Raw genomic sequence first — 7,926 nt, forward strand, 5'->3', positions numbered from 1 at the left:
TCAAGACTCATCTGCTTTTCTTCCATTGCAAATGCCGCTGTCACCCTCTCTCTTTTAGGGGTGCCTTCTTAGCTTCTGAGTGGGGTTCCACCTCCCGGCCAGCCTACTCCTCCCTGTTCTGAAGGACTCTCTCTGTGCACCAGGCCCCGTGCTCGGGATTGCACAGGCACGAGCTCCTTTGCCACATATCCCTGCGGGGAAGTCCACATGGGGAAGTTGCAGCTTAAGCAATCTCCCAAAGTTTAGTCACGGAAAAATCTTTTTCCAGATTTGGCAAATTGGTGGTAGGCAGGAGGGCATGCTGGTTCCAGGCTTGGGCTGTGGACTCAGACACACTTGAGCTCAAACCCATTTCTGTTGTGTGACTTAGGTAACTGACATAACCTCTCTGGGCCCCCGTTTCCTTATCCAGGCTGCCAAGTCCCACAGGACACATTCATGTTGGTGCACCAGGAGGTGCCATTCACACAGACTACTGAGTGAGCACTACCCCTGAGTCCTACAAGAAGTAGGTCATTATTGTCAGGCTTCACTCAATAATCACTCCAATAGCATTCCCCCATTTTATAGAAGAGAAAACCTGAGATTCAGAGAGGTTAAATAATATACCCCAGATCATCCTAATAAAATAGTAATATGCAAATTGACCATCACTCCAACACAAGATGGCTGCCACAATATGGCCAGCAGAAGAGGGCAGTTGGAAGGGAACAGGCCTTCAGTGGAGGGCAGTTAGGGGTGACCAGGCCAGCAAAGGAGGTAAGTTGGGAGCGACTGGATCTGCAGGGAAGGGCAGTTGTGTGTGTGTGTGGGGGGGGGGGGGGCGGGGGGGGGACTCAGGCCTGCAGGGAGAGCAGTTGGGGGCAATCAGGCTGGCAGGGGAGCAGTTAGGCATCAATCAGGCTGGCAGGGAAGTAGTTAGGAAGTGATCAGGCTAGCAGGAAGAAGTGGTTAGGGGCAATCAGGAAGGCAGGCAGGTGAGAAGTTGAGAGCCAGCAATCCTGGATTGTGAGAGGGATGTCTGACTGCCCATTTAGGCCCGATCCTGGTACCCGATCCTGGCCTAAACGGGCAGTCGGACATCCCTCAAGGGGTCTCATATTGGAGAGGGTGCAGGCTGAGCTGAGGAATACCCCGCCCCCCCTCCCTCCCCATCCTCCCCTTCCCTCCTGCACGAATTTCATGTATCAGGTCTCCAGTACATTCAATAAATGGCTGAGTCAGGATTTGAATCGAGTCTCTTTTCATCCAGAGCTTGTGTGCTCTCTAACTTTGTGTGCTGTCTCCTCAGAGACCTCCAGTTTGGAAAACTGCTACACCACTCCTTACCCTCAGGGCACATCTCCAAAGTTTCCCCTTAAGTGCAAATGGTTATTTCCCCTCCCTCCTTTCTCACCCCTGCAGAGCTCCATGCAGAACCCCCATTTTGCTCTTATCAGTCTCTGGCCACCTGGAAGGCCTTTCCAAACTCTACCTCTGATGTCTCCATCTCAAGACCTAGCCAATACTTAGTTCTCCATGGCTGCTCTGTGGCAGACACTACTAATCAATCCCGGTACTTTTTTCCCACAAATCCAGGATGTGGCACTCCAGCAGGCAGCCTTTACCAAATGATACGGACTATCTATCAGGAAAGAAAACCACATGCGCTATTCCTTCCTGAGACTGTAATCTCCCTGAGAGCAGAAGTGGAGTCTTATTCAGCTCTGCCTACTGCCTGCCCCAAATTACTAGTATGTCTTCATATATTAATGCCTCAGGAAATGTGTGGGTGGACAAATTTGGCTTTCCTTCTTACTGGCATGCGTTTGGGTAAGTCCCGTCATCTTTCAAATGTCAAACAGAAATGGAAGGTCAGAAACACAAACAGACTTGCCCAAGATCACAAAACTGGTAAGAAAGGGAACAAAATGATGTAAACAGAGACAATAGGATCTTCTTCACTATATGCCAGTGGAGATGTGGATTATATAATATTCTTATCACACTGCTTGGCACATAATGCCAGACTCCTGTTCCCTGGCCCCAGCCTTGCATAAAATTGTCCTCTGGGGCTCTCTGGCCAGAGTCCTTCCTTGATATGAGTACACAGAAGGTTCCAGAAATCACAGGGCATTGGCTCATAGCCATGTGAGAGTGCTCCCTCTGGAATACTGGAGCAGAGGAACCCTATGCTGGACTCGAGTGTTATGTCATCATACTCTTGAGACATCAGTTTGCTCAATTAAGAAGCAGAGGTTGGAATGCTGATCCCAAAAGGCCCCTCTGACATTCCAAGCTGCCTTTTCCCGCTCCCTCCCTGCAGCCCAAAGCAAGCTGGTGGGTGGCATGTTATGTAAGGAGCTTCCAACCTGCTGTGCAACCCTAGGCTGCCACACAGCTGCAGGGAAAGCAGGGAGCCCAGTGGCTGGGCCTGGCTCTGAAACAGATGACAACTTCCAGGGGGACCTGGCTGGCCAGCGAAGGCATAACCACGATGGGCTACCCTGGTGTGGATGTGTTCTTCTTCTTCATATTCTCCTTCCTCCTTCCCTCCTCTTCCCTCCCCCCCCCCACCTTCCCTTCCCTTCCCTTGCCCAAGCTGCTTAAACTCTCTGTGCCTCAGTTTCCTCTAATAATATCAGTAACAACCCTCACAGTACAGCCTCACAGTCCCTGGTCTCACAAAACCTACAGCCTAGGAGAGGAGATCAGCATTAAATAAATAATTATACAGGGGCCTGATCACCCCTATTCGATCACCCCAATTAACTGATTTCCTATTAGTGGGCTAAACACTATGAAAGATCATGAGTTCATCTAAAGGGGGTTTCTGATATCTTCTTGCCAAAAGGTCAGGGGAGTCAGGGAATGGTTCCCAGAGGGCAGTGGGAGTTTGCAATGGTGTCTTATTGGTTTGTCTCTCACTAGCTTGTAAGCTGAAAGAGGTCTGGGAGCATCTATATTTTATTTATTCATGTTTTCCTACTTTGGGAAGCGCTCGATAACTATATTTAGATCAATGGAGGAATGAAAGATGTTCCACTGGGGATCAAAAGGATGAATGGGAGTAAACCACATAAAGTCAGGGGGTGGAAATGTTTCCCAGGTAGAGGGAACAGCAAATGCAAAGGCCCTGTGGCTGGAACAAGGTCGGAGAGTTTGAGAAAATGAAGCAAAGATGGTATGTCCAGATCAAGGGTCACAGGAAGAGTGGGGCTGGCCGCATAAGGTCTTGGGAGCCACACGGTAAATTTTCTCCACCGAGCGCCCGGCCAGGGCTGCAATGGGGATCAAGCTGGCGTTGTCAAATTCCAGCTTCCCCACTTTCCACAGCACAAGTCAATTAACCTCTAAGAGCCCTGGTTCCTTGTTTGCAAAGGAGAAATAATAATAGCTTATTGCATGGGTTTGGAGAAGGATTATGAAATATAAAGCACTAAGCACAGTGCCTTGCACACAGAATTCAGGAGACATAGCTGTGGTTATAATAATGTCAATAGGATTGGCCCGGGTCTCCTCGTTGTCTTTCACTGTCCCCTAAAGCTGTCTTCCCCTTAAGGAGGGTCCCCATCTCCAAACTGCTCCCTAGCCCCAGCGGCATAGCTGTTCTGCTCTCCCTGCTCTTCCAGACTCTCGCTTCCTCATGCCTTCTGGGACTATTCTCCTTGAAGTTCCACAGTCAAGATTTGGAAGAGATGATTCCCTTGGAACAGGGCAGGATCCTGCATCCACATTGCTAAGCAACCAGTCCCCATCCAGTTATCAACTGCAACCTGGGATGAGCTCAGCATTCTGAGAGGGCTTCCTGGGTGCCCCCAGGATTACAGGCTGCAGCCAGGGCTGTGGCAGGAAAGAGCCAAGGTGGACAGTTCACTGAGAGTTGGTGGACGGCAATAGAAAGCCCATGGGAGCAAGAACAAATCCAAGTGCATTCAGACCCCAGCTCTACAGTTTACCAGCTGTGCCGCCTCCAAGTCTGTGAATCTCTGAGCCTCGGCTTACTCATCTCCACATTAGGATGCAGGCTAACAACAGACCCATCATGGGAATTACATGTTCATGAAAATGCCCTGCACATAGTAGGTGCCTAAAGAGTCTTGAAATATGGACATATACTCAGAGATGAGTCTACTAATCTCGTCACCCATTAATGTTAATAAAGTTCAAACTCTTAGCCTGCCCTGCATTGTCCCCTAACCTAATCCCCCAATTTTCTCCTGTAAACTACCTACTAGTCCAGGGTTTCTCATCCTCAGCACTGCTGAGTTTTTTTTCAAACAGCTTTCATTGGTATATATTTTCCATATCATACAATTCACCCATTAAAGTGTACAATTCAATGCTGTTTAGTTTATTAACATGTGTCCTGCTAAAAATTGAGTTTCTTTTATGTTAAAAGAGGGAAACTTTAGAAGGAACATTGGGAGAAACACAACAGTCTTGGCCACAGCTCTCCTGGACCCAATTCCTCCTCTGTAAATTGGAGGTAACACCATTTCTGCCTCATGAGGTCCTTGTGAAGATTAAGTTGATGGGTATAAAAAGCTTAGCAAATTGGGAATAAATGCTAGTGATTGTTATACCAATTAGTTAAACATTCTGGTAACAAATGAGCAGGAAGAAAAGGAAGTCTGTTTTCTGTGCCAGGTAGGGTGTGCTCAGGTTCAGTCGGGTTCACTGATTGGGTACATGACAGGGAGCTGCCCAGAAAGAACATCGGGACCTGCTTTACACCCAGTAATCAGGCAGATGTAAATAAGTGTCTCCTTTTGCTTCTGGGAAGCGAGCCAAAATGCTCGGGAATAATCTGTGCTCCTGAGAGGCCAAAGGTGGCCCTGGAATTAACTTGCACAATTAATTTGCTGCTCCAACGTGGCTCCAGGAGCCTGGATGAAGTAAGGCTGGCCTCCCCTGAAACAGGACAGGGTCTAATGATGGTAACTGGGGGTGGGGTAAGTGGGCATTGCCAACTGGGAAGACCCCGGGCAGGATTGGAATCCCAGGCCTTTTCAGTTCAATGTGTGGGCTCTGACCTGGACAGGAAATCCCTTCTCAGGAGCAGAGTGAGTTTTTCTTGGAGGAGGGCAGTTTTTATTCTTTTCTGATTTCAAAATTAGCAGATTGTCTTGGATCTCCACCTACTAGCAAGTATCTAACAGGACCCAAAAGCACCCTGGAATTCCACTGGGGGCTTCTCATGATGTAGTAGGCAGCAGGGGCTTGTTAAAAAATGCAGGTGGAAAAGACCAGCCCCAAGAATTCAGAATCTGTAGGTCAGGTTGGAAACAGAAATCTTTCTGCTCCCGATACCATCAGAAGAAAAACACATACAGTATATGGGATTCATTTTGTGCTGGATTTATGCAAGTCCAGGAAGTCAATGGCAGTTTATTACCGGAGGTCTGACCCAGTTGTGGAAGGCTTCCTGGAAGAAGGGACATTTGAGCTGAGATGAAAGGATGTGACCCAGGCAAATAGTAGGAAGGGTATTCCCAGCAGCTAGGAGTAGGGCAGCCTTGCTGGCTGGGCCCCGCCATGGGAGGATGCATGACGGGAGCTAAGGCTGGAGGTGGCATGGGCTAGACAGAGCAGGTTTGGCGGGCTACGGTGAGAATTTTCGTCCTCAGCCAGTGAGAAGCAACTGGGTGCTGTGATCAGATCTGGAAAGACCATGTTGGCTGCAGTGTGAAAGATTGAAGTGCGAGAGTCACTGATAGGAAACCCCTTAGAAAGGATGGCAGTGTCCGCAACAAATTCCCAGGGACTTTTACCTAGCTATCTCAGAATATCCCAGAGTGTCCCAGGAAGAGGCCTTTCCTTGAGACTCAAATATTCAAACATCACCCCTCTCACCTCCCTCCCAGTCACTCTCTGACCCCTTTCCCTGCTTTGCCTTGATTTTATTTTCATTACCATTAATTTTTTCTGCTGGTATATAATCATTTGTTTGTTGTTTACATCTCTGCAGAAGAAGAAGGGCTGGTGAACATTGAGCATTACCTCTATCACAGTGGCCCTCAAATGGCTGAAATTTGGGGGGGGGGGGGGGAGACATTCTAAAAGATGGATCCCAAATGCCTCACTGTGGCACACAGAGGTCTTTTCAATCCTGACTGTATTAGTCATGGTTTGACCAGAGAACCACTATGAACATCACAGAAAAAAGGATTGATTACAAGGATTAGACTGCACATTATTGCAGGAGCTGGTAGTCTATTCAATGGTCTTGTCTCTGCATTCCTTAGATCAGCTATCGGGGAAGAGGGCTGGCACGAATGAGCACAAAGAACCTGGGAGGATGAACTTGGAGCCACAGTGACAACTGAGAGAACCAAGTGGAACCTGTGTCCATAGTGCCTGAGGCCCTGCATCAACCTTCAGAGCACAAAAAGTATGACTTCAGTTTCACTTCCACCTTCCAAATCTCACATAAATGTCTCTTGTGGACAATGCTAGCCCAGAACCATACAGGGAAGCTAATTCTGTGAAAGGAGTTCTAGCTTAGTTGGATACCATACAAGCCACTTCATGGGCCCGTGGAACATTCTATCCTCATTCCCCAAAACTCTCCAACTCATACCTTCCACTCCAGGCAATGCCAAATAGTTGCATTTTCTCAACTACACTAGACATGTCCTCACTTTATCCATGCTGTTCCCTCTCTCTGGAATGTTCTTTCCTGTCACTGTCTTGTGCTCAACTCTTACTCAGCCTTTGAGATCTGGTCAAATGTCACATCCTCTTGGAAGTCTTCCCTGAAGTCTCCATGCAGAGATGGGAGCATTGGAGAGCCATAAATACAGTGGAAGGTTATGCAATATGCCATGCGATCCTTCTCTCTAAGCCTTGAAATCTTCAGCAAAGTTGCTAAGTGCACGAAATGCTGAGTGTGGCTGGATTTCTTCTAAAAAATAGAAATGAGGCCAGACTTCTCATCTGAGTTTGACTCAGGCTAGAAGCAAGATAGCTCACATAGCCTGAGACAGGGAGACCCATGAGGAAGAGAGAAGCAAGAGGAAATAAGAGACAGGAACAGGCAGAAATTGTGGGGGAGAGTTAAGGTGACACCAGATTTGGAGTTTGAGTCTATGTCATGTTTAACCAGAGCTCAGAAACAAGGTGTGATAGATTATCATTTTCATCTCTTCACTCCCTTCTCCCTTATGACCTTAAAGTACATGAGAGTGAAGCAACTGTATTTCCCTGGCCTGTTTATGTTGAACTTGGACTTGGCCATACAATTTTTTTTTGGCCAATAGAATGTGGGCAGAAGTGATATGCTAGTTCTGAGCCAAGGAGTTAAGAAACTTGCCCTTTGTACTTCTGTTATTTACCTCTCTGATCCAAAGAGGATGAAAGACATGTAGAATGATCATATAAAACATACCTGAACTGAACTGCAGCCAGGAGCCAAGACCAGGTGATTCCAGCAGAGCTACATAGCAAGAAAAGAAAGTGTTTGTTGTTGTTTAATAACTGGATTGAAATATAATTCATGCCATAAAATTCACCCATTTAAATAGTATAAATGTAATGGTCTTTTTAGCATATTCACAGTTGTGCAACCATTAACACAATCAATTTTAGAAATTTTCATCATCCGATAAGAATATTAGCTGGATAGAGGTCTCATCAGAGACTCAAATGGGGAAGGACCTGCTTCTAAGCTCAGTGGAGGTTCAGATTCAATTCTTTATGGGCTGTAGGTCACCCTCAGTTTCTTGCCATGTGGACCTCTCTATATGGCAGCTTACTTCATCAAAGCCAACAAAGGAGAGTGATCATAGGAGAGTCTGCAAGCAAGGCAGTTGTTATAATCTTATGCGAGGAAATCACAGATGTGAAATGCTATCACCTTTGCTGTATTCTATTAGCTAAAAAGCAAATTACAGGTAACACTCAAGAAGAGAAGATTACATAAGAGTGTGAATGCCTCTAGAACCA

The 7,926-nt window shown here is 47.0% G+C and overlaps 1 protein-coding gene across 1 annotated transcript in view; it reads right to left on the reverse strand.

The window, feature by feature from the left end:
* CCDC63 (coiled-coil domain containing 63) overlaps positions 1-7,419 on the reverse strand; it is a 36,981-nt gene extending 29,562 nt beyond the window's left edge. Inside the window, exon 1 of the mRNA XM_084868049.1 lies at positions 7,370-7,419. The gene's annotated coding sequence lies outside the window, so the exon portion shown is untranslated. The remainder of the gene's footprint in view (positions 1-7,369) is intronic.
* Between the last annotated feature and the right edge of the window lie 507 nt (positions 7,420-7,926).

This window comes from Pipistrellus hanaki, assembly GCF_964339955.1.
Source record: "Pipistrellus hanaki genome assembly, chromosome: 19".
Taxonomy (NCBI): Eukaryota; Metazoa; Chordata; class Mammalia; order Chiroptera; family Vespertilionidae; genus Pipistrellus; species Pipistrellus hanaki.